General features: G+C 39.4%; 1 pseudogene; it reads left to right on the top strand.

Annotated features, from left to right (window-relative positions):
• Positions 1 to 9,322: 9,322 nt before the first annotated feature.
• Positions 9,323 to 12,963, top strand: LOC136227266 (anthranilate synthase alpha subunit 1, chloroplastic-like; annotated as a pseudogene).
• The last annotated feature ends 12,607 nt before the right edge of the window (positions 12,964 to 25,570 follow it).

The raw sequence follows: 25,570 nt of genomic DNA, 5'->3' as shown, positions 1-25,570 counted from the left end.
TTGGTGCAACTAACGAATCAATGTGCAAGGAATTTAGCAAACAAATGCAGACTGAGTTTGAAATGTCGATGATGGGCGAACTCAACTTCTTCCTCGGACTTCAAATAAAACAAGGAAAGAATGGCATCTTCATCAGTCAAGCTAAATATGCCAAGGAGATATTAAAGAAATATGACTTGGAAAATTGCAAGCCAATATCCACTCCTATGGGCACTGACACTGTCCTCTGCACTGACGAGAATGGTAAGTCAGTAGACAGCAAATTGTATCGAGGTATGATAGGCTCTCTACTTTACTTAACAGCCAGTAGACCGGACATTCAGTTCTCAGTATGCTACTGTGCTAGATATCAATCTAACCCTAAGGAATCTCATTACATAGCTGTAAAAAGAATCCTTAGATACTTGCAAAGCTCAGTGAACGCAGGTTTATGGTATCCCAACACACATGGCTTTACACTCGTTGGATACACTGATCCTGACTATGGTCGAGACAAGCTAGAACAAAAAAGCACCTCTGGAGGATGTCATTTCTTAGGAAGCTGTCTTGTATCTTGGTTCAGTAAGAAGCAGGCGTCAGTAGCCTTGTCTACCACTGAAGCTGAGTACATTGCTACTAGTCACTGTGTTGCTCAAGTCCTATGGATTAAGCAACAACTTGAAGACTATGGTGTTCAAACAAACAAAGACAATTGAGGTCAAATGCGATAACAAAAGTGCAATTGATCTATCAAAGAACCCAATTCAACACAGCAGAATGAAGCATGTCAGCATAAGGCATCACTTCATTAGAGACCATGTACTCAAAGGTGAGATAAAGCTGACCTACGTCCCAACGGATGAGCAGCTTGCGGATATCTTCACAAAGCCACTGGCTCGTGAACAGTTCAGTATACTGAGAGAAGCCATTGGTATGTTTAATCCTCTTCAGTAAATTCCTATTCTAAAATGTAAATTTATGCTGAGTGAATTACTATGCTGAATGATTTATGCAATTGCATGCTGAGTGATTGTTATGCTGAGTACTTAACACAAAATACACATCAATACTGAGTCTATATGCACACCGAGTAGTAATCTTAAACTGAGAAATCATCCTTTCATATACTACTGACCACTCAGAATCCAAAACGCTTAGTATTCTAAACGCTGAGTGTTAGATCCGTTGCACTTAATGCTTAAGCACGCGTATAGCCACCTAGGATGACGTATGCGCCGAATGTGTCATAAAAGCCAGGATCCTTGTCGATTGATAATCCCAAGGCAAAACTGACACATGGATTCGATAAGATCCACACTTCACTGCTATAAATAATGGGTAAATCCTCATTCTTTATTTTCTTTACACCTACCGAATTCTAAGGCAAAGCTTTCTCTCCAAAAACTCTCAAAGCTTCCCAAACTTGTTCTGAAACTATGACTAAAGTTTCCATCAACATCTCCGGTGCCGGTCACCCTAAGACCAGCTCCGATGAACCCTCCAGGCAAACTTCAGTGCCTAAAACTACCAAGGTCACTATGCCGAGTAAAGGAAAAACTGGGCAAGCTACCTCCTCCAAAGAAAAACCGACCAAAACCAGAACCTATACCAAGGTCTTTGGTAACATTAGCGAATGGAAGGTGGACTTCTCACGATGGGTCTCTGAGTCCTTCGTAACTTCCGAGCAACCCTTCTGCGAATGGATATCACAAAATGGATGGACCGAGCTGTTTTCTATTAGGGATCACACGTATCCTGACCTAGTAAGGGAGTTCTACCACAATCTCCGTGTTGCTGATGACAACCAGGACTATCTGGCAACTGTGGTAAGAGAAAAGACCATTTTCATAAACCCTAACTATCTGGCAAACTTGCTGAAGTTGAAAAATGAAGGAGCAAAGCTGAGAAGATCTGGAGATCATGAAGGTACTGGGTACGAAGTCACCTTCTGTAAACCTGAAGGCCACTCAGGAGAAGTCTCCAGTTCCTCTATGGGTCAGCATCAAAAGATGGCTCACTATCTGCTGTCCTACTTCATTTATCCAAAGATCAACTGCACAACCTCAGCAACGAACTTTGAGCAATGCTTCATATGGCATATGCTGACATATAAGCCGATCAACATGCCAGTATTCCTCTTTGCTGGCTTCCTACGAAGCACTGGAACTCTAAGACTGGGCTCGCTCATCACCAGGATCCTCATTGATCATCAAATAGACCTAACTGATGAAGTTAAAGCTAGAGGATCTGAAATCACAGCAGCTTCGCTGAGGGCTTTGAAGTTCAATCAGCCTCTGAAAAAAGGAAAAACTGCTGTTGCTGATGAACAACAAGCTGAGGAAACAGCTGTCCCAAAGAAAGGGAGAAGAACTAAGGCTCCAGCTGCCCGCAAGAGGAAAGCTGTTGAGACCACTTCAAAGAAAGCTGAGCCTAAGGCAAAGAAGCCTAAGTCAGTTGCTGAACCAGGTCAGGAGAGACCTAAGTCAGCTGAGAAAAGGAGCAGGCAAGATGAGCCTGAAATCGAGGAAAGACAAGATGCTGATGTGCAGCCTCAAAATAAGCAGAAGTCTTCTTCACTGACTCCAATTGATGCTATCCCTACTGACGTCATTATTCCTGGTGACTCTCACTACACATAGTGTCTAGGAACTGTAGCTGAGCATCAAGAAGATGAGGTGCATTTGGACGATCAGTTCATTGCACAAGTTGAGGAAGAATTAGATGGTGACACTTCAGAAGATGAAGAAGAAGAAGAGGCCAGCGGTCAGGATGACGCTGAGGACAATAAGAAGACAACCAGTGAGGTTGAAGCTGAGCAAGCCAATACTGAGTTGGCTGCTGGAGAAGAACAAGAACATGACCAACACAATGTTGATCATGTACAAGAACAAGCTGACCAGCTTAATGCTGATCAAGAAGCTGATCAAGAAGAAACTTCTCCATCTCACTCAGGAGAGTCTATTCAAGCTGACCCTCCTCCTCCTCACAGAAGAAGATTGGTTAAGGCAAGTCAGAAGACAGTCAGTGACATTCCTGTTCAACCACCAACCCTTCCTGACTTTGTTATTCAGAAGCCAAGCCAAGACCCTTCTAAACTCAAGCTGAAATTTTTCAAAAGACAACCAACTTCTACTACATCGGCTTCCATTGAAAAGCAAGCCTCTGTTTCTTCACCAAAGGAACACGCCGAATTGAATGCTTCCGCAAACTCAACAAGTCAAGTTGAGCCGATTCCTGTCAATACTGTTACCACAAGCATTCCACTGACTCAGGACATTCCTGCTCAAGTCAGCACTGACAGCATAAGAATTACCTCTTCTCCACTCAACATATCTGCCGATCAATCAGTTCTACCAGAACCTCAAGTGCAGATTGGAACCACACTTCCAGTCACTGACCACGTCATTCCCTTGACTCCTCTTCCAACCGGTCATACTGATGTCACTGGACAACTTAATGAAGGCTCTCAAAGCTACATGAATGCCACTAAGTCTGGCAAAAGAATAATCGGCTCAGTACAAGCATTGATCAAAGACCTTCAACAAACTACTCCTGCTGCTACTGGGTCTTCCACTATTGAGACAACTCAGCTTTCCCAAGTCACTCAGCTTCTCAACGAAGTTAAGGGATTCAAGGATTTGCTGAATGTCATCATTACCTTTCAAGCACAGCAAGCTAAGCAGGATTCCATTGCAAAGCTGGCTGAGATCCAACTGACAACATTTCAACATCTCAATGCTCTTCACGAACAAGTTCAGACTTTGTCAGCTGCGAACACACGCTATGCTACTTCTGATGAAGTTAAAATGCTCTTTGCTCAGCTTCACACCGACCAAATCAAAACCAACGAGCAAATGGTCTCCTATTCTCAGTGCTCAGTGGAGCAAATTGGTGAGGCCGTTCGACTGCTGAATCTGAACAAGCAAGAGATGGATACTGACGCTATGAAGCAAAATGAAATGTTGTCTATCACCAGACAAACCTTCAACCACATACGTCATAGCAATGTTCAGCGTCAATACTATGACACCTACTTACTCAAAACATTCCATCAAGTCATTGCTGGTCTGACCGATGCACTTACATGGATAGGCAAATCTTCAGCCTTCACAGTCAGCATGATCAGCGCTGCTGAGCTTAAAATACCTATCAAGGTCTCAGATAATGGAGTGGCTATTTTTGATGGTGTCAATGAAATCGCCGATAGACTTAAAGCGCTGTCCACAGAGCTGACCAGAGTCGTCTTAACCGACGCCTTTAGGATTCCTCCTCCCGATGCTGACAAAACGGGGGAGAAAGAACAAGCGAGAACACAGCATGAGTCTAGTCAGTCCAAACAGAAGAGAAAGAAATAGATATAGGCTAGCTAAGTATGTAGTCTCTATGCCTGTTTGTCTTCAACTTTTGTTTGTAAACGCTGACTACCTATATTAAATATCAATACTTGCATCTTCTGTTCAAACCATGAGTTATGAATTATTTTTATACGATGTTGTGTATTATGTCATTACATATCTTCAATTGAATCAGCTATGTTTAATGCTTATAAAATTTAATGATTGAACCCAATGCTGATAACATGTTTGACATTGACTTATATGCTTATATAATATTGTCTTATAAAACTCATTGAACAACAAATTACTCAGCGCTCTCGGAATGCTATAACTTCCGCTTAAACACTGAGTAAAATAGAATATGTTCCATGAGCTGACCTATATCTGAAAACTGACCTTAGACTTACTCGATTAAACCTTCAATTGTTTGGAGTAAAACTAAGTCAGTAACTCAACCCTTACGGGGGAGTTTGCTAACTTATATTAGGTCAACTATCATGGGGGAGCTCAATACTGAGTTCCTCGCTGAATAGTTTTGCCAACATCAAAATGGGGGAGTTTGTTGAAACACCTTTCCACATAATTTTGATTTGACAAAATTGTTTAAGTATAATTAAAAACATATTCTAAACACACTAAGTTTAAATTCTTTGATTTATTCTACTAATGTGTTTGTTCAATGTTGAGTTAAAAATTGCTTATAAGACATAAGGATTAAAAGGCCCAAGCTCAATACAAGAGTCAAAGCCCAAGTCAAACTGTTCAAGACAACTCGGCCCGTGAATGTCAAAACGTTGTCGTTATGGACAAAACGCAACTCAGCGGAAGAAGGATCTAGAAGACCTTCAGGGAACAACTTCGGAACGAAGCTGCTGAGTTGATTCGACAAAGCGTACAAGACAGCAGCTGGCTAAGGAAAACTTCCAGACAAAGTATTTCCACTTTGGGTAAAGTTCAGACGACACAGTATGCTGTCTAGTTGACATTACCATAAATGGAGAGACACTCTGCCGAGCTGACCAAAAGCTGACCGAGGACAGAAGATACTCAAATCTGATTGGCCGAGAGCTCTAAGCAAGTCAGGAAGACAATGACAGGAAGCCGTTTCCCTCTACTGGTTATTTCGAAATTCGAAATGACCGATGCCTCAAGACGTCTCTATAAATAGTGCCATCAGAAGCTTCATTCACACAGAACTTGATCAAGCCATTACGCTGACCAAATTTCTACGCAAGTTCTGCAAACAAAAAGCAAAGCAATCTTACACTATATTTCATATCTTTTGTGTAAAAGTCTAGAGTGACTATTCAATCATCTAAGGTGTCTTAGCAATCATTGTTTAGGACAAACACTTATCATTTCTAGAGATTAGAAAGGAGAGGCTGAGTACTCGGTTATAGTACTCAGCGAGAGATTAGGATTGAGTAGAGGTATAGAGGAAGGTACTCTTGTTATACTCAGTTGCTAAGATTGTAAAAGGTTTGAGGCTCTACCTTTAAAGAGCTCAGTAGAGGATTCGAAAACTCGGAACGTGTTCCGGGGATAGGACGTAGGCTAAGAAGCCGAACCTGGATAAATCTGCTGAGTAACGTATTTCTTACCTTAAACTCCTTATATATATTGCTTGCTTAAATAACCAAAAACTGACCAAGTAAAGAGGTCAAGCTGAGTTGTGCGCATCAAACATCTGAGCTCAGGAATAGACTCTAAGTGCTATCTCCTGACTCAAGTCAAGAAACTGACCTAGTCACCAGTTGACTAAGCCAGTATCTTGCTGTTTACTCAGCGCCGCTGTTAAAACCTTTTCTCTTAAGAAAAGAAGTCTGCCCTAAGCTATAAAAAGTTTAAATAGTTCCTAACCCCCCCTTGGAACTATACTTGTAACATTATAAGGGACCAACAGCAATGCTCTGCCAGTCTCTATAAGGTGTCTGTGCTTGCGTTCCACTATGCCATTCTGCTGTGGAGTGTAAGCACAAGTTCGTTGATGAATAATCCCATGAGTATGCAATACATTCTGACAAGAGGTACCTACAAACTCAGTCCCATTGTCAGTGCGAATGTTCTTGATATTGATCTCAAACTGAGTTTTGATCATATTAATGAAAACAGAAATCAAGTGAGGCACTTCAGTCTTATGCTTGAATAGCATGGTCCAGGTGTTTCTAGTATAGTCATCAACCAAAGTGAGCATATATCTATCCCCTGTGAGTGAATGTTTATGAAAAGGCCCCCAACAATCTATATGAACTAGTTCGAAAGGTTTATGTGTTTGAGAGGTACTAGTAGGAAAAGGTTTTCTGTGCTGCTTGGACCTTAGGCAAATATCACAATCATCATGCTCATTACAATTGTCAAATACAGGGATATATTTCTGTTTATGAACAGATACATGACCTAGCCGTCTATGCCACAAACTACCATTATTTGTAGCACTAGTAGTATGTAAAACAGTACTAGAAACAGTACTAGAAATGACATTATTGGAAATGGAATTAAAAGGACCATTGGACAAATGGTATAAGTGGTCTTGTTGTGTTCCTTCAGCTAAGATATGTTTAGAGATAGGGTCCTGCAAAATACATTTATAAGGTGTAAATTTCATTTGCAAACCTGTATCCTTCAGTAGTTGTGCAACAGAAAGCAAGTTGTAATCAAAACAATCAATGAACAGGACATTATGCAGTATGAGATTGGAGCCTAGCTTCACATCTCCAATCTTGTTAACAAGCTTGACTGAACCATCAGGTAGGTAAACCTTTCTTGCTTTGTCCAAACTTCTAATACTAGAGAAGTTGTTTATGGAGCTGCTCATATGAGTGGTAGCTCCAGAATCAATTATCCATACAGCTTGACTGTTGTGGCAGTTATGATTCACAGATAGTAAATAAGTTTTAGGCATACCTGAACTGGATGCATAATGACTATGCTCTCCTGTATCCTTGGTACGAGCAAAAGCAGTGAAATCAACCTGTTTTTTGCCTTTATTCTTCTTGTATTTCTGAATTTCTTGTTGAATCAATTTCTGCATCTCTTTCTCATCATCTGAATCAGTGGAGCTTTCATCAAATGGAGTCTATGCTTCATGAGTAAGAAGAGCTTTTGCTGGAGGACCAGCAGGACCAGTCTTCTTGGATCCTGTCCACCAATTAGGATATCCATGGATGCGAAAACATGTGCTGCGATCATGCTTCTTGCGTTTGCAATAATCACAGTAGAGATTACTTTTGTCTTCTTTTTGTTTGTTGACAGATCTAGGACCTGCAGGTGCAGTCACTGCATTAGGTTGTTTGTTAGTAGTTGCAATATGAGCAAAATCTGCGTTGCCATCAGTTGTTGACTCCTTTTGTTTCTCAATTCGCAATAGCATAGAGAATGCGCGATTGACATTTGGCATTGGATCCATCAGGAGTATCTGATTGCGGACATGCTCAAACTCGATGTTCAATCCACATAAGAACTGCAAAAGTTTATCCTCATCGCATCTACTCTGTATCAATTCTCTGGCTCCACCACATTTGCAATTGAGAATCGGTTTGAGAGCCAAAATTTCGTCCCACAATCGTTTCAGTTTATTAAAAAATGCAGTTACAGTCATCTGTCCTTGTGTGATGCTGTTTAATTCCTTTTTAAGATGAAAATACAAATGACCACTGTCCTCTGCATATCCATGCTCAAGTTCTTTCCACAGAGCCCGTGCAGTAGGAGCAAATAGAAAAGTATCCTGCAATTCTTTACTTAAGCAGTTCATAATCCATGAAAACACTAGATTATCCACCTGTATCCAATCTTCATATGCATCAATGTTAGTATCAGGATCTGGTATTTCCTCATCCTTAAGCACAAAATTAGTGCGTTTCTTAACACTAAGAGCGATAAGCATTGATCGACGCCAAGAAATATAGTTAGATCCATTCATAGGTGTATTCACAAGTATAGAACCTGGATTATCATAATGTCGCACAGATTTGAAGATTCTGGTGTTGAATGAATTTCACTTCGTCGATCAGGGCGTTGCGTTGATGGATTCAGTCCGACTTGAATCAAATCTGCTTCAACTTCATGATTACGACTGGTTTCAGTATTAGGTTTTTGATTTTTCTGTTTCGGAGACTTAATCGGTGGTGCCGTAATTTCTTCATCTTCTTCAATATCATCGAGGAAGAAATCATCTCTGCCTCGTACAACATTGACGTAGCTTCTTCCTTTTGTCATTTGGATAACAACTTGGATCTAATTTCCTTGTTGCTCTGATACCATGTAAAAACTCTTCATAACCTAAGAGCTTTGAGAAATATCTTTCTATTCCGAATAAATCTTATTGAAGAGAAGTACTGCTTATATAGCAGAGTACAGAAAAAGCTGAGCTGAGCAGAGCTGTGCTGAGCAGAGCTAAGCAGAGCAGAGCAGAGCTGAGCTGAGATGAGTTGTCAACAAAATATAAAATGGATTCTATATTTCCAACAGAGGCTCCTCCTTCTTCCTCCTCCCATTTATGTTTTAGGCTTTGTTTTTTTAGATTCAGATTTACCTTTTCTTCTTAGTTTGAAGTCTATATATTTTCTTAAATTTCTTTTCCATCAGATCTATATCAGTTAGCTATACTTTTTTCTTTTATCATTTTTTCAGTCTTAGCAAGAACGTTAATCTTATCCGCAGATCTATAGATCTGCATGTAACTTTTATTGTTTTTATTGCTCTCTCTACTTTTATTTATTGCTATTTGTAGTCTCTTCTTCCCTTTGTGGACCTTATATTGCCTGTAATCTGTATGGGTGGGAAGTTTTTATGAAATGATATATGACATTTTTATAAATAATAAAAAAGTTCTATGATGCTTATGGACTACTTTTCTATTGTTTCTAACCTGGATTTATTTTGTGCAGTTACTGATCAAACCGATTTTGCTAAAGCTGCAAAATGCAGAAATGTAGTGCCACTTCATAGCTGCATATTCTCCGACCAGCTAACTCCGATTATTGCTTACCGGTGTTTGGTTAAGGAAGATGATAGAGAGGCTCCAAGCTTCCTTTTTGAGTCTGTAGAGCCTGGTCATAAGGCTTCTACTGTTGTAAGACCAATTCATTCGTCCTTGTTTTTTCTTATTAAGTGTCAAAATAATTTTACTAAAAATAAAATGTCTAATGAATGGGTGCAGGGACGCTACAGTGTTGTTGGAGCTCAACCATCACTTGAAATTGTGGCCAAAGAAAATAAAGTTTCAATCATGGACCATGAAGAGGGCACTTTGACAGAAGAGTTCGTTGAAGATCCAATGGTTATACCGAGGAGAATTTCTAAGGGATGGAAACCCCAACTTATAAGTGAACTTCCGGATGCTTTCTGTGGTAAGAGAACTCTAAACATCATTTGAATGTTTGCTTAATGATAAGCATTGCTTACTACTAATCATTATTGGTGTTCGGTTATTGTGCGGTATTCTAAACCTTGGCCACCATAAGAAATTTATATATCTGAGGAGAATATAATATTATAGTAAGGACAACTCGGTGCTCGAATTTGGAGTTAATCTCGAGCATTCAAGATGAATCCATGAAATATATACATGTGAAGCAAATATGGCAACCACTAGTACCCATGCATATTCTTGTATCATGAACTTTATGGGTAAGGTACATTTTCTGTGCATATCTTATGTTTGGAGTTGAGATTTGGAGTTAATAATTGCTGCTAATCATTGTTAGATAATTTGGCGGCATTCTAAATGTCGGCTGCCATAAGAAATATATATCAATGAAGAGAATAGAATGTTATATAGTAACCGCATCTCCTCATAGCAGTGCTCGAATTTGGAATAATGAACAGCATTTTAGAAGCAGCCATGAAATATACACATGTGAAGCAAATATGGCAACCAGTAATACCGACTTTAACTGTCCAAATCGCGACAACAATACTTATGTTATGAGACTATATAATACTTATATTTTGTTTGAGTATAGATTGTAAATACTCGTCCCTTACAATCAAGCTTGTTTATGCACGTTGAACATATCTTATAGAGAGCAAAAAGCTTATAGAGTTTCTATAATAATATTTCATGATCAGGTGGCTGGGTAGGATATTTCTCATATGATACGGTGCGATATGTAGAGAAACAAAAGCTTTCATTTTCAAGGGCTCCTAAAGATGACAGAAACCTGCCAGACATACACCTTGGCTTGTATGGGGATGTGGTTGTACTTGACCATGTAGAGAAGGTATTGTTATAGGATAATTGAGCATACTTTGTTTTTATCATTTCTCCAAAGCTAGATTTATATGATTGAAAAGAGAAAATGATATTCTGCACTTCTAAATATTATGATAAAGGAGTACTTGTTTGAGTCTTATTTCAGAGATACAAATCTTAATCATTCCAGTTTGAATTATGCCTCAAAAATTGTTTAAGGGGCTTATGATTATATTTGGAGCCTCCTAAAATTTCAATTATGAGATGTTCCTAGAGCTAATTCATGAGCAGTCACGTTCTAACTTGTATGTTCATAAATGGCTATCACGATGTCTCTTATGATTATATCTAAGTGGCTTCATTCTCACCACGTTTAAAATTTTAACTCAACAATCACATACTACTGGAAAAACGGAAATCGAGAGAACTCATATTCAACATTTAGAATAATCTACTTAATCAGAATTTATCTTGAATGCTTTATCCTTTGATTCTTATAATTTCAGAGATACAAATCTTAATCACTTCAATTTGACTTATGCCTCAAAATTTTTGTTGACATAAAAAATTGTTTATGAAATTATATTTGTAAAATTTTATTTTATGAGTTGACAATATAAAAATAACTTTTTATTTTCAATGAAATTGTATTTGTAATTCTCAGAAAGTCCACATGATCCATTGGGTAAGGATGGATAGATACAAATCAGTTGAAGATGCATACTCTGATGGTCTTCACCGATTAAAAAAATTGGTAGCAAGACTGCAATACTTTGACTCGTAAGTTATTGTTATACATTTCTGTTTCCTTATTCTTTTTACATCTCACCTCATATGACATATTTTCCTTCAATGTTCAAATTTTAGTCCAACAATATCTACTGGACTTATACAATTGGAGACTCGCCATTTTGGTCCCGCTTTGACAAATTCCAATGTGGCAAGGGAAGATTACTTGAAACTGGTTTCCAAAGCTAAAGAGCACATAGCTGCAGGTGACATATTCCAATTAGTTTTGAGTCAACGTTTTGATCGGAGAACGTTTGCGGACCCATTTGAAGTCTACAGGGCTTTACGAGTTGTAAATCCAAGCCCTTATATGACATATTTGCAAGTATGTTTTTTCTTGTCAAAACTATATATTAATTATTTTAGTGCTATACATTGTGTGTTCATTGTTTTGCTTGTTCAAGCAATAAAAAAATTTATGTTCTCTTACAGGCAAGAGGGTGTATTTTAGTTGCCTCAAGCCCTGAGATTCTTACTCGTGTTAAAAAGGTAAAATATTAGGATGTATAATAATATTTGTGGAAGTTTAATAATCTTTACCAATTAATCTTATCTATTATTCAGTTTAGTTTTCTAAAAATCCTAGCATGTTGATATCTTTTCTGCATATTGACTAAATAGAACAAAATAATTAATCGGCCCTTGGCTGGAACAATGAGAAGAGGAAGGACAGATGCAAAAGATGAGTTGTTTGAGTCAAAACTTAGAAATGATCCGAAGCAGTGTGCAGAGCATATCATGCTTGTTGATTTGGGCAGAAATGACGTTGGAAAGGTACATGGTTGATATTCTCCATTTCACTTCGCTTACAAATGATACTGTTATGGTGTTTTATTTTTATATCTCGATGTCTGTATATTATACATATGTTGCAGGTAGCCAAGCTTGGCTCTGTGACAGTTGAAAAACTTATGAATGTTGAAAGGTATTCCCATGTCATGCACCTGAGCTCAACGGTAAGAATTTCAAAAAGTGCATACGTTACTAATGAAAATAAAGTTGAAAACTATCCTTGTAAACATTCCTATTCAATCCTTTATGTAGGTCACCGGAGAGCTCAAGGATGACCTTTCCTGTTGGGATGTGTTATGTGCTGCTCTGCCTGTTGGGACTGTTAGCGGAGCTCCCAAGGTTTGTTAGCTTTTTATTTCTTTGTCTACATGACTCGTTAATGCTACACATAGCATATATTAACATGATCTTTAACATTTCCATTTGATATAACCAACAATGTTTCCTCCCTTTTTGACATTGTGCAACAGGTCAGAGCTATGGAGCTCATAGATCAGCTTGAAGTGACAAGGCGAGGTCCCTATAGTGGCGGTTTTGGCGGTGTGTCATTTTTAGGAGACATGGATATTGCCTTGTCTCTACGGACTATGGTATTTTCTACTGCAACTTTATTTGACACCATGTATTCGTATGAAGATATTAACAAGCAACGTCGGGAATGGGTGGCCCATCTCCAAGCTGGTGGAGGCATTGTAGCTGATAGTGATCCGGATGATGAGCACCGGGAGTGCCAGAACAAAGCCGCTGGCCTTGCACGTGCTATTGACTTAGCCGAGGCTGCTTTTCTCTCTATTTCTGAAACTTAGAACTATAAAATGCTGGAATTTTTGGTCTTTTTTGTAGAACCCAATGAGAATATTAATTCTTCTCCTTTATGTCCAATTTTGGGTATATATCATACAGTTGATGTTTTTATGCATGGTTATATATATAGCAAGGAATTTTAGAGTTTGCTTAGCTAAACAGTAAAATTAAACAAGTATAGCTTAAAGGGAAGATGAAGGCCTATTTGAAAGGCACAAGTAAACTTAAACAAGTATAGCTTAAAGCAAACAAAATTCATCTGAATACTCTACACTTAACCGAAGATGGCTTATTTGAAAGGCACAAAATCGGGTCCTTTATGAAACTATTGATGCGAATTAAGGATGGAAAAGAGTACTGTATATGCAATACATGGAAGTATCCGACACCAATGAGATTAAATGTACCCTGTATAAAAGGGTATGAGATGAGTATGTTATCAATAAAATTACTCGTTACGGGAATGGGAATACTCCGGATATCCCGTTTCCGCCATATATTTAACTATTTAATTATAGTGTATTTTAATTTGTTGATAATTGGAGTGATTTAGAATTTAGAGCTTGTAATATTTGTTAAATTTGTAAATGAATTATTTATCCAGGGTTTATTAAATTTGTAGTATTTTTTATTTTATGTATTGTTATTAACCCGTAAGGGTACCTATGCGTACCCACGATTTAGATGGGACGAGAATGGAATTCATGAAGTATATCCACTGGGGTAATGGCACAAGTGCAAATAATGAAAAAATAAATGGGTAAGGGTTTGACACATTGACACTGTCAGCATGTATCCGGCCGGTTGTCATCCTTAATATGAACATTCATTGAAGATAGTGATAGATTTAGAAATTATTGAGCCGGAAAAATCTTATAGAGTATATCATTAACCCTCTGACTTAATTAAAGTGATATGATTAACTTTCTAAACTCACATGTCAAAACAATTGAGAGTTCAGGCAAATTAAACCCGTATCATTTTAAGCAGATTTAGAAGCTAAAAAGATTACTCTAGTCGCTCGAAATCAAGAATCCTCTTCGATTTTCTCCAATTAGCCCCTCTAGGAGTTTTTGTGGTCCCTAAACAATTTTTAGCCGCTTGGACTCTGCTTAGGCCTCCTCAACATCGTCGAGACCGTCTAAGCAATGAACAAAAGATTTTTTATTATGAACTTATTGTTTCATTATTGTAATTAAGTTTTGAGTTGTTTCAATGATATTGTTATTGAAATGTTGATATTTGCTAATTTTTAAAGATATATATTACAAATATATATGTTTTTCTATATTAAATAATTTTATATTATTATTTTTAGATAGTATAATACATATTTTAAGTGAAACTATATAACAATTTTTTATTAATAAATAAAAAATATAAAAATACAAATCCGATTAATCCCCTACAAGTCCCCTATTAATCCTCGAGGACCCTGTCCGCTCGACTAGTACTCAATATTTTTTACAACCTTGAAAACGCTAGAGGCTTTCCTCATTGTTCATTCGCCTTCTTCATTAAAAAATTTACCGAAAAAATGATGTTTAGTAAATTTTGTACAAAATTCTAACTTTATTAACGGTTGCCTAAAAAATAATGAAAAGAGGAATCATTAATTTTATATTGTGGTGAAACTTAGAAAAATAACAAAAAAAAAAAGGAAAGAAAAAAGAAAATCAGTTTTCTTAATTTTAAAATATGAAGCAGGGTATCATTCTTTTTGTTTTCTTCTTGAACAAAGCAAAATTACAAAATCAAATGTCAGAATTCACGTGAATTTCATAAATCCGACTGTAACTGCAAGAATATCAAACCCATATACAATTTATTCACTGCAACATCAATTAACGAAGAAGAGCCTCAATATCATTTGTATGCCTTTAGGCCTACTACACCTAGCCACAACCCTGATGTTGGCAGTTAGTGATTAATATAAGATATATGATTGGGCATTAACTATGATATCGAGCTTTTAGTTCAAACGATTCCATGACATGGTATAAGAGCCTCTAGGATAAAACAGTTGAGGGTTTGAGTCCCGACAACCTCATTAATTTGTGCAATTAAAAACGCATGGCCGGATGAGCCTGTGTTGTGCACACTGCAAGCCTAGGGGGTATTTACGTGTGGGAGTGTGTTAGAGATTAATATAAGATATATGATTGGGCCTGAATTATCTGCTCGAGCTTTTAATCAATTGGTTCCATGACATGGTAACAGAGCCTCTTGGACCAAACAGTCGAAATGGGAATGGTTGATTCTATGATTTATTGGAATCAATTCTTATTCGATGGTTAAAATTAGTAACCCAAACATTGGAAATGAGATTATGTCATTTCCATTCCCATTTGAGGACTAATTACTCCTTTTTTTTGCTCGTGTTCATTGATTAGTTCATTTGAATTAAATAAAAAATTATATATAGTAGCTAAGAAATTAATCGAGCTTGTAAGCGCACTTTCGAGTCAAAGTTAATGAGACTTGGACCTAGTTCGTTAATGTATGGAGCTGAGCCCACTCGAATCAAGCCTTGACCGAAATTCGACGGATCGAAGCTTGAATAGTTAGTTAACTAATCTGGGTCATTAATGCCCCGGAGACTATTTTACACTATTTAGAAATGATTCTTAAAAAAAACAAATCTTGCAAATTCAATTAATTCATGTGTTTGTTTTAAAAAATCTATTTTTATCTAAAAAATCAATTATTAATTGATAAATTTGCTGTACCAAATAAATAATATAATTATTTATTTGGTTGTCATTACATTGACTAAGAAAATTGATTAGCCTCTTGAACTTGCTTAAAATGACATTATAAATCTCCTTAACTCCGGCATACAAAGAGAGGACTTTGAAAGAATGAAATATATGTCATTTTAAGCAAATTTTGAAAAAACCAATAGAAATTAACAAATACACTAGCTATTATATTTCATAACTTACTTACTCTAAATTTAGCCTCTGTTATTTTTACTTTTCCACAAAATTAAAGAATCTATAATATATACCTTCATTTGGAGTATATTCCTTTACTACTAATTGAGCTTCTGAGCAAAAAGTTAGGTAAAGCTACTGGGCAAAGATAAAATTAACCCTATAAAATTTTAAATAAATTCATATACTCACTCATCAATTTGAACTCTTATCATTGAATTAAAATTAGCAAAAAATTAGCTATTTACTTTTATAATCGTGTAGCTTTTAAACAACACACATGAAATTAGAATAAATAAACCAACAGGCTATTTACTTCTATAATCGTGGTAGCGTTTGATGCATGTGGCTGAGCAATTGTGATGCCAAAATTGGTGACGCGTAAAACGCATTGTTGATGACATAAAAAACACGTTACTAATGACCACTTTTCCACTAGTGTTAGTATAAAGAAACCAAAGGGTAATTTCTAACTCATGGGCATGTTTTAAATCAACAAATAAATTAATCATTAGAGCATAAAACATGACCATATCCATATAGCATAAAAGATAGAAATAGATATGAAATATGAAGTCGAATAATCAATATAGAAGTGTAGATACACTAAAACTATAATCAATAGAGCATAAGCCAATAATCAACCAACTGGATCCTATTTAACATAATAAAAACTAACATGAAACAGTCTATCAAACTGAATTCATCACACCAACGGTATAAGTTCCTATATGAATTGATGGTGTTTCATTCTAAAAAATAGAAATATTTCTAGTGTGCCACAGAATCCAAATTAAACTAACAACTCCAACTGACCATAACAAATCCACTTGAGAACTGAAGCTATATGATTTAAACAATTCAAGATAAGAGTAATTAGAGAATATGTCAATACAATATGTTTACCAAAAAGAGAGCCCAACCCTCTCCAAGCAACCTGAGAAAAAAAACAGTGAACCAGAATATGTTCAGTTGATTCCAAGGCCAATTTGCATAAAATACAACGGGAAACAGTAGGCATGCCACACTTCTGCAATTGGTCATGCATGGGCATGTAACCCAATAAAGCCCTCCAGCAAACGATGGAATGAGAAGGAGGAATGACTTCAGACCAAATAAACTTAAATCCTTGACAGTAAATATACCTGAAGAAGAACCTGTCTAGGCGCAGAAGTCTTCATCATCACCGCCACGCCTAATCTCCATAATATGCTGCTATAAAACTTGTGGAAGTTGCTGCAGATTTATCGATGAATCTCCATCGAGAAATTCCTTAATGCTATTAAACTGGGCACATTGGATATTAAGGGGAAAATTTAATTGTTCTCCCACTAAGGGGCTTAATCCATAATTCACTCCAGAAATTCAGCTTTGAATTGTTTCTAATCCACCAGTATGATTGATCCCTAAGAATATAGTAGACCTCTCGAATTGATGGCCAAATTGAAGAATTAGAAATTGCACCATTCGGGAGCCTAGAATGCACAAGAAAACGCCGTTTTAAAAGAATTGAAACTAAAGAGTTCTCAATAAGTAATTCCCACGCCATATTGCTAAGAAGAGCCTTAAACTTGAGCAATTGTTTTCTGCCATTCTTAATTGGACTACAACAGACTTTCCACGGAACAATAACAAACTTCCTTGTGTCAATATAGCCAGTCCATAAAAAAAATCCTGCTATAATTATTCAACCTTTTCAAAAGCCCCACTGGCCACTCGTAAATAATGAAGGAATGAATGAAAGCCCCAGTCAGCGCCGACTTGATCAAAGTTAACCGACCAGCAAATGAAAGTGAAGTTCCTTTCCATTTACCAAATTTAGCCAGGAACCTACCCGTAAGAGGCTATAAATGATAACGCCTAGGAGATCCGATAAAAAAGTGGGACACCAAGATAAGAGAAAGGCAACCCCTACAGCCGAATGCCAATTAAATTCGAGAAGAAAGCAACAACACGTTGGGCTGAAGTATGTGTCCCAAAATGTTGGGGTTTAGTGTCCTATAAGACAATTGTTCTAGGATACAAACTTAATGTAAATGAAGTGTTCTTTATATCATTTGTTTTAATGAGATATATGTTTTATAACTATATAAAGGCAATCCCTTTTAAGAACTAAATAAAGTCTAATAAAAGGAAATCCGTAAGTTTGTTTAAAGTGATTATAAAGTGTTCATACAAGCATGAAGTGAGACGAAACTTTGTAATAAACTTAAAACCACCCCAAGTCAAGTAATATGTTTAGGATTGACATATCACTGTTGAGACTTGCATGTAACAATGTCTTCTGTCCGACAGAAAGCTGATCTCACAAGCTTCATATATATAGATATCTGGACAGTTACATGGATCCGATGAAAAGTAGTTCATTAGGATTGGGGACCCGACTTGAGATAACAGGATGGGTAGATTCATCCTTGTCACCTATTCATCTCATTGGTATTAATAGGTATAAATAATCCTCAGACTCAAAGGAATGTTAATTGGTATTCTGGATTACGGAATGTGACGCTTTGATCCTGTTGTAACACGATCCTTAACAGAAATGACTCTGGGGTGTGAACAGCAGACGTTGGGTATCACAGGAAGTAATTGTGGGATCGTTATACATTGGATTGAGCATTTATCACTCCCGATAAATGGGAGATATGTCCATGGATCGCTTGTGGAAGACTTGACTCTAAATCCTTGCAAGGTGATATCTTAAGATTGAAATGAGATTTCTCTTAACCTATCTAATTGGAGTTGACTCGGCCAGAACAAGTAAAACGAACGTCTCGCTATATGTGACTTGACATTACCCATAGTCATAAGATTCAGTTCAAGGACGTAGTTGATAAAGGATCGAATTATACCGTAACTAATACGGAAAGGTCAACGACAAAATCAACCTGTCTTCTTATAGCTCTGTGGGAATGATTACGGACTTGCTAATCACATACTTTGTACATCATTCCGTTATGCAAAAGATTAAATATAATTCTTTGAAAATTAATTTAATAGTTGCATACGGCTAGAAGCAATAAGAAGTTTTTTGTTTATGTCGCTTTAGAAAATATCATTACATATTGAATACCGCAACCCTTTAGGATTTAACGTCATGAAGGAGCGCACGAAGGAGAGAGAGAAGGCGAGCATTAGGGCGATTTCGGTTTTGGGCGGCCGATCGTCTAGGGAATCGGTGGATCTTGCGGCGGGGAAGGGGCTGGGTATGGATCCAGGGCAGGGTGGTAGGTTGGCGGAAGGAGGAAGGGTAACGGATGGCTCATCGCGGGGCAGGAGATTGAGCAGCGAGCGGATCCGAGAGAGGTCACGGGAGAGGGACCGGGTTGGGCGTACGGAGGGTGAAGGGATGGATCCGGCTGCGGCTGGTGATGGTGGTTCGGTGCGGGTTTTGGATAGGGGCCGGGAGCAAAGCGTGTCCGCTGCGGCACAAGGCTTGGAGGAAGGCGGTGATTTGGCTGCTGGCTTGTGTGGTTTGTCGGCAGGGGATATGGAGGGGTAGGAGCGGGGATCCGGATCGGGGACGGTGGAGGCTAGACGCCCTGGCCCTGGTGTGGAGTTGGCATGCGCTGCGACAGGACATACCCCGGCTGGGGTGTGCAGGATTACGGCGCCTGGCGCTAATGGAAATTCTGGCAGCGGAGTCGCGGGGGAGCCGGCTGTTAGGGAGGATGCCCAAGTGAGGATTCCGACGGTGGCCATTGACACTAGGTCAGGCAGGGAAGTTGTGGTACCCCAGGCGGATGGGAAATTGGTGTAGGGGATTGCAGGCCAATTTGTCGCTAGCCCTAGGGCTAATCTTGTTGCTTCTGTTAACCCTGGTATTGGCATGGGAAAATATTCATGGAGAGATAAGGTGTTAGGGGTGGTTGAGGAAGAACCCAGGATTGAAAATGACATGATGGAGGATGAGTCTGAGGATTTCTTCTCCGATTCTGATGTTGAGGATGGGGATCAAGAGGACCTGTTGTGTCCTGTTATTCGTTTGTCCTCTGAAGATAAACGTATCCTCGGAGCTAAATGTAAATTAGCCTTAATTGTCACTGTGATTGGGAAAAGAATTAGCTTTAGTTACTTTGCTCAGAGGATCCAGGCACAATGGGCAAAGAAAGGGAAGGTTACTATCACAGATCTAGAGAACGACTATTATGTCATAAGATTTACAAGGGCAGAAGATTACAATTCAGTGATTAATGGTGGACCTTATATCATATCCAACCATGTTTTAGCCCTGAGGCCTTGGGTACCAAATTTTAATCCGCATGATTGCTCTGTCAATAGAATCCTTACTTGGGTCAGATTTCCAGGTCTACCCATTGAATACTATAACGAAAGATTTCTGAATAAGATTGGTGGCCTGGTTGGGAAAGTTCATCACGTGGACAAGACTACCGTTGGGGCAGAAAGAGGCAAGTTTACCAGGGTTTGTATTGACATTGATCTTGCTAAGCCTCTTCTGTCTAAATTCTCCGTTCAGAATAAGGTCTTTTATATAGAATACGAAGGTATTCATAATATCTGCTATAAATGCGGTATGTTTGGCCATACCTATGATGGCTGCCCCAAAAGAAGGAAAGTGGTTGAGGAGGTGGTGGAGCCTATCATAGGCAGGGATGAAGGAAGCAAAGGTGAGGAGAAAAATTTTGGGCCATGGATGTTGGCCAAGAGGTCTGCCCGAAGGAAGCCACGTGCTAATGCTACTCGGAACCAAGCTCCAGAATTAAGTAAGGAGATGACCGCTCTCCAAATTGCCCCTGAGATCAAGGTTAGGCCTCCTGATACTAAGAGTGGTGCTGGTGGGGTCTCAGCTTCTGGTTCAGGATCTAGATTCGGAGCCCTGGCTAGTGTGGATGGTCAGGACTCGGAGGTTCCAGATGAACATATGGAGTTGAGTATGCCAAGCCTTGAGTCTGCGGAGCCAGCTACCATCCTTGGTGACTCTATTAATCTTCTATTCAATCCCAAAGCTTATGCTAAGGGGAAATCCCAGGTCACTGGCTCGACAGGGAAGGCTAAGCTTAATGAGGTTAGTGTCCTGAATCCCCTTGTAGACCCCTTAATGGGAAAGTCGATAGGAGTTAATAAGCCTCATTTGAAGAAACCTAAGGCCAACCTTAAAAAGAGCTTTGGTTCTTTGGAGTCTTGGGATAAAAGAGGGCCGACTGGCACCTCTTCTAGGCTCTCAGGAGCCCCGAATAAATACCTGCTCTAGGGTGTGTGCCTGTGATTAGTTGTCTTCCTTCTGATGGACTTCTTTGTTTGGAATGTTAGAGGTGCGGCTAGCAAGGCGACCCGCATCCATGTTAATGATCTTATTAAGCAATTTAACCCTTATTGTTTTGCTCTTCTTGAAACCAAGGTTAGTGGTTCCAAAGCAGATGAGGTGGTTAAAAAGTTTAAGAATTGGAAGTGTGTCAGGTCGGAGGCGACTGGTCGAGCAGGGGGGATCTGGCTTTTTTGGAAGCCAGGTCGCGTGAGTATTGATATTATTACTATTGATAACCAATTCATTAATAGCAAGGTGTGTTATCCTGGCAACAAACCTTTCTTTATATCCTTTGTCTATGCCGATCCGATCCTGACGAACCGGAAGAGGCTTTGGGAGATTCTGTTCTCTATTAGTACGAATATGATGGATCATTGGTTGGTCGCTGGTGATTTTAATGATATTGCCCGGATGAGTAATCAGAAAGGGGGGGGCAATCATTATATCAACCGGTGCCTTAACCATAAACAGAATATGGATCTTTGCGGGCTATCGGACCTTGGTGCGGCTGGCCACAAATTCACCTAGAAAAGGAACAGCGTGTTTGTTCGGTTGGATAAAATGTATGCGAATGTAGCGGCGATCTATAGATTTTCTGAGGTAAACGTGCTGAACCTCCCTTTTCGCCACTCGGACAATTGTCCTATCCTCGTTAAGCTGGTTAAAGGTCATCGGCCCAAAGGGAATAGACCGTTTAGGTACCTTGTTGCTTGGGACACCCACCCTGAGTTCAGGAACTTTGTTAAGGATAATTGGCAACCCCATTCTAATGTTCTCCTTGCTGCTGAGGAGTTTAGAAGGAATGTGGTGGGATGGAATAAAAACATCTTTGGCCATATTATCCGAAGGAAAAATAAACTCTTGAGGATGGAAGGCATTCAACGCTGTTTGGAGATCCGTTTTGACCACAGTATGAATTGTCATCTTAGATCTCTCCAGAACGAGCTGGAAGCGGTCCTTAGACAGGAAGAGCTCCTCTGGTTCCAGAAATCTAGGAAGGCTTGGATTAAGGATGGCGATCGGAACACCAGATTCTTCCACCTTTCTACTATAATTAGAAGGCAAAGGAACCATATCGATGCTATTAAAAATTCTAATGGTGACTGGATTTATGAGGAAGAAGATATTCGTCGCCTTGCTCTTGAGTTCTATAAAAACCTCTTTAAAGAGGAAGTGGTGGATCTGGACACAGCCCACTCTGGGGTCACCTTTCCTAGGTTGGAGGAGGAGGTTATTGTTGATGCCTTTCATCCTATCGATCGGAAAGAAATTGACCTTGCCTTCACCAGTATTGGAGCTACTAAAGCTCCAGGAATCGATGGTATCCCTGCTAGTTTCTACCATAAACACTGGGATTCGGTGAAGGAAGGTGTCTATAATTTCATCCTTGGAGTCTTCCGCGGTTCCAACGAGATTAGCCTGGTTAATAAAACCCTCCTGGTTCTAATCCCTAAGGTTGAAAAGCCCTCCTCCTTTTTACAAATGAGGCCGATCAGCCTTTGTAATGTGTTATACAAAGCTATCACTAAGATTGTGGCTAATAGGATCCGGCGGATCCTTCCTGAGATTATTAGCCAAAATCAAGGTAGCTTTGTTCCTGGTAGGCAGATGATGGACAATGTGGTTATTGCCCAAGAGATGGTCCATTCCATGAAAATGAAGAAGGGTAAAAAAGGGATCGTGGCTCTCAAGCTTGATCTGGAGAAAGCGTATGATCGTTTAAACTGGAGCTTTCTTATGGATAGCTTAAGTAAAGCTGGTATTCCTGAGAACTGGAGGAATTTGATTAAGGAGTGCGTGACCTCTCCTATTTTCCAGGTTCTGATCAATGGAGATATGTCTGATGAATTTTCTCCCTCTAGGGGTATCTGCCAAGGAGATCCTATGAGCCCTTTCCTTTTTGTGATAGCTATGGAAACGCTGGCTCACCTTATTCAAGATGCTATGAATAAGGGGAGTCTCCATCCTGTGTCCATTAACAGATTTTGCCCTCCTATTTCCCACTTGTTCTTCGCTGACGATGTGATGATCTTTGTAGAAGGGAATGAGGAGCAAATTGGTGTGGTCATGAATATTCTTGAGTGCTTTTGTGCTGCTTCTGGCCAGAAGGTCAATGTCCACAAGTCCCGGATGCTTTGCTCTAAGAACATGGATAGGAGCCTCTATAGTAAGCTTAGCGATCTTTCGGGTATTCCTCTTACCCAATCCTTGGGAAAGTATCTTGGGATTCCCCTTCATAGTGACAGAGTTTCCAAAGCCTCCTTTAAGGAGACTCTGGATAAAACTAATGGGTTGTGTGCTAGTTGGAAGGCCAATTCTCTTTCCTTGGCCGGCCGTCTAACCTTAATTCAGTTTGTCAACTGCGCTGCTCCCAATCATATCATGCAAGCTTGCAAGTTGCCTGAGCCGATTCTCAATGAGCTTGATAAAATCAACCGGCGTTTTCTTTGGGGTGAGTCTGGAGAGGGTAAGAAGATTCACCTTGTCCCGTGGAAGGAGGTCTGCCAGCCTAAAAGTAGGGGGGGCTTGGCATCAGACAAGCTAAAGATAACAATAAGGTCTTGTTGATGAAGCTCCTCTGGAGAATGTGGCAGAACCCTTCTTCTCTTTGGGTTCGTCTGCTTTGTGGCAAGTATCGAAAGGACAAAATCTTTGGGGGCCCTAAAGAGAGAGTTGGCAATTGTTCGTTCCTTTGGAAAGGGCTCAGTGCTGTGTTTGCTGAGTTCTGCACGGGGGTTGCCTGGAGGTGGGTAATGGTAAATCCATAAGCTTCTGGTATGACAACTGGATCGGAGATAAACCACTTATAGAGGTTTGCTGCTCTCCCCCGCCTAGCAATTTCTGAAACTGGAGGATTGCTGATGTGGTGGACACTGATGGGGAGTAGATTTGGTCTATGTTTTATTCCTTCTTGAGCCTTGATTCTCTCCTCAGAATCAGGGGAGTTAAGATTAGCAACCTTGAGGAGGATAAGGATAGGCATTGCTGGGCCCTGACAAACAATGGAGCTTACTCTTGCAAGTCTGCCTTTGAAGCCTTTACTCTTGACAGATCCGACCCTCTTTCGGACACTTGGAAATCCATTTGGGCTCTGAAAATCCCTTACCGAATGAGGAGCTTCCTGTGGCTTGGTGTCAAGGACAGGTTGCTGACCAATTCGGATAGACATAGACGTCACTTGGCGGATTCAGGAGCGTGCAGTAGATGCAGAGGCCAAGTTGAATCTTTGTGCCACGCGCTTAGGGACTGCCCCAAGAGTAAAGAGGTTTGGCAGAAAGTTCTTCCGCACCACATTCTCCCCTCCTTCTTTGCCTATCCTGAAAATGACTGGTTCTCCATTGGGGTTAAAGGTAGGTTACTGGCTAGCATGGAGCAGGGAGACATTTTATTTGCTATTATCTGCCACCACCTTTTGAAGTGGAGGAACGAGGAGATCTTTGGTGAGAAGACTGTTTTTATTCAGAACTTACCCGAGTTCTTCTCTAAAAAGCTCCTTACCATTACAGGGAGCTTCAAAGGGGAGCCCTTTGCCAATTCTACCCAGAATAAAGAGGTTCACCTCGTTGGTTGGTGTAGGCCGAAGGAAGGGTTGGTAAAGTTGAACAAGGATGGCTCCTGTCTCAATAGTGGTAAGATCGCGGCGGGGGCCGTGCTCAGGGACGCGGGAGGTGCCTGGTTGTCTGGATTCACCCATAACCTGGGTTTGGGCTCATCTTTTTCAGCGGAACTTTGGGGTATTCTTTCTGGAGTCAAGCTTGCCGGAAATCTGGGTATTAAAAGGCTTGCTGTGGAGTCTGATAATATGGAGGCTATTAGTATGATATCTAATAATCATGTTATTTGTCTTAGTAGCCAGAACCTTATCAAAGCTATTAGAAGTCTTGGATCCTCCTTTGAGTCCTTAGAGTTCTGCCACATCTACAGAGAACAAAATCGAATTGCAGATCGCTTGGCGGCGGCTGGGCACGAGGGGATGTTAGGTGTTACCACCATTTCTGATCCTCCTATCTATCTTTCTTCTCTCCTTTTAGAGGACAGAGTTGGGGTTAGCTTTCCTAGGCTGATCCCAGGTTAGCTTTTTGTTTCGGTGTTTGGTTGTTTTTTTTCTTTCCTGTTCTACCAAAAAAAAAGAAGCAATAAGAACCTAATGGGTCACACATAAGACTTGGAACCCAAAAGAGAGACAGATGTCAATTAATTAACGGAAGCCCAATTGAGCCCAATAAGGCCCAATTACTCAAGGGGGGTGATTTTATGCATGGTGATGCATAAATAATTAGTTTGATTTTATTAATCCTAATTAGATTAGGATTATGAATTAAATTAATTAAAGGATAAATAAATTAGGAGTTTTAATTAGATTATATTACTCCTATTATTATCTAATAAGATTATTATCATTATCTTTTATATTTAGATATATTAATAGATAATAATTAAGAATTCTATTCCGAATTGAATTCTTATTCAATAA

The sequence above is a fragment of the Euphorbia lathyris genome, chromosome 4 (genome assembly GCF_963576675.1).
Source record: "Euphorbia lathyris chromosome 4, ddEupLath1.1, whole genome shotgun sequence".
NCBI lineage: Eukaryota > Viridiplantae > Streptophyta > Magnoliopsida > Malpighiales > Euphorbiaceae > Euphorbia > Euphorbia lathyris.
Note: the sequence above shows the minus strand (reverse complement) of the source record. Positions and strands in the feature narration are given on the sequence as shown.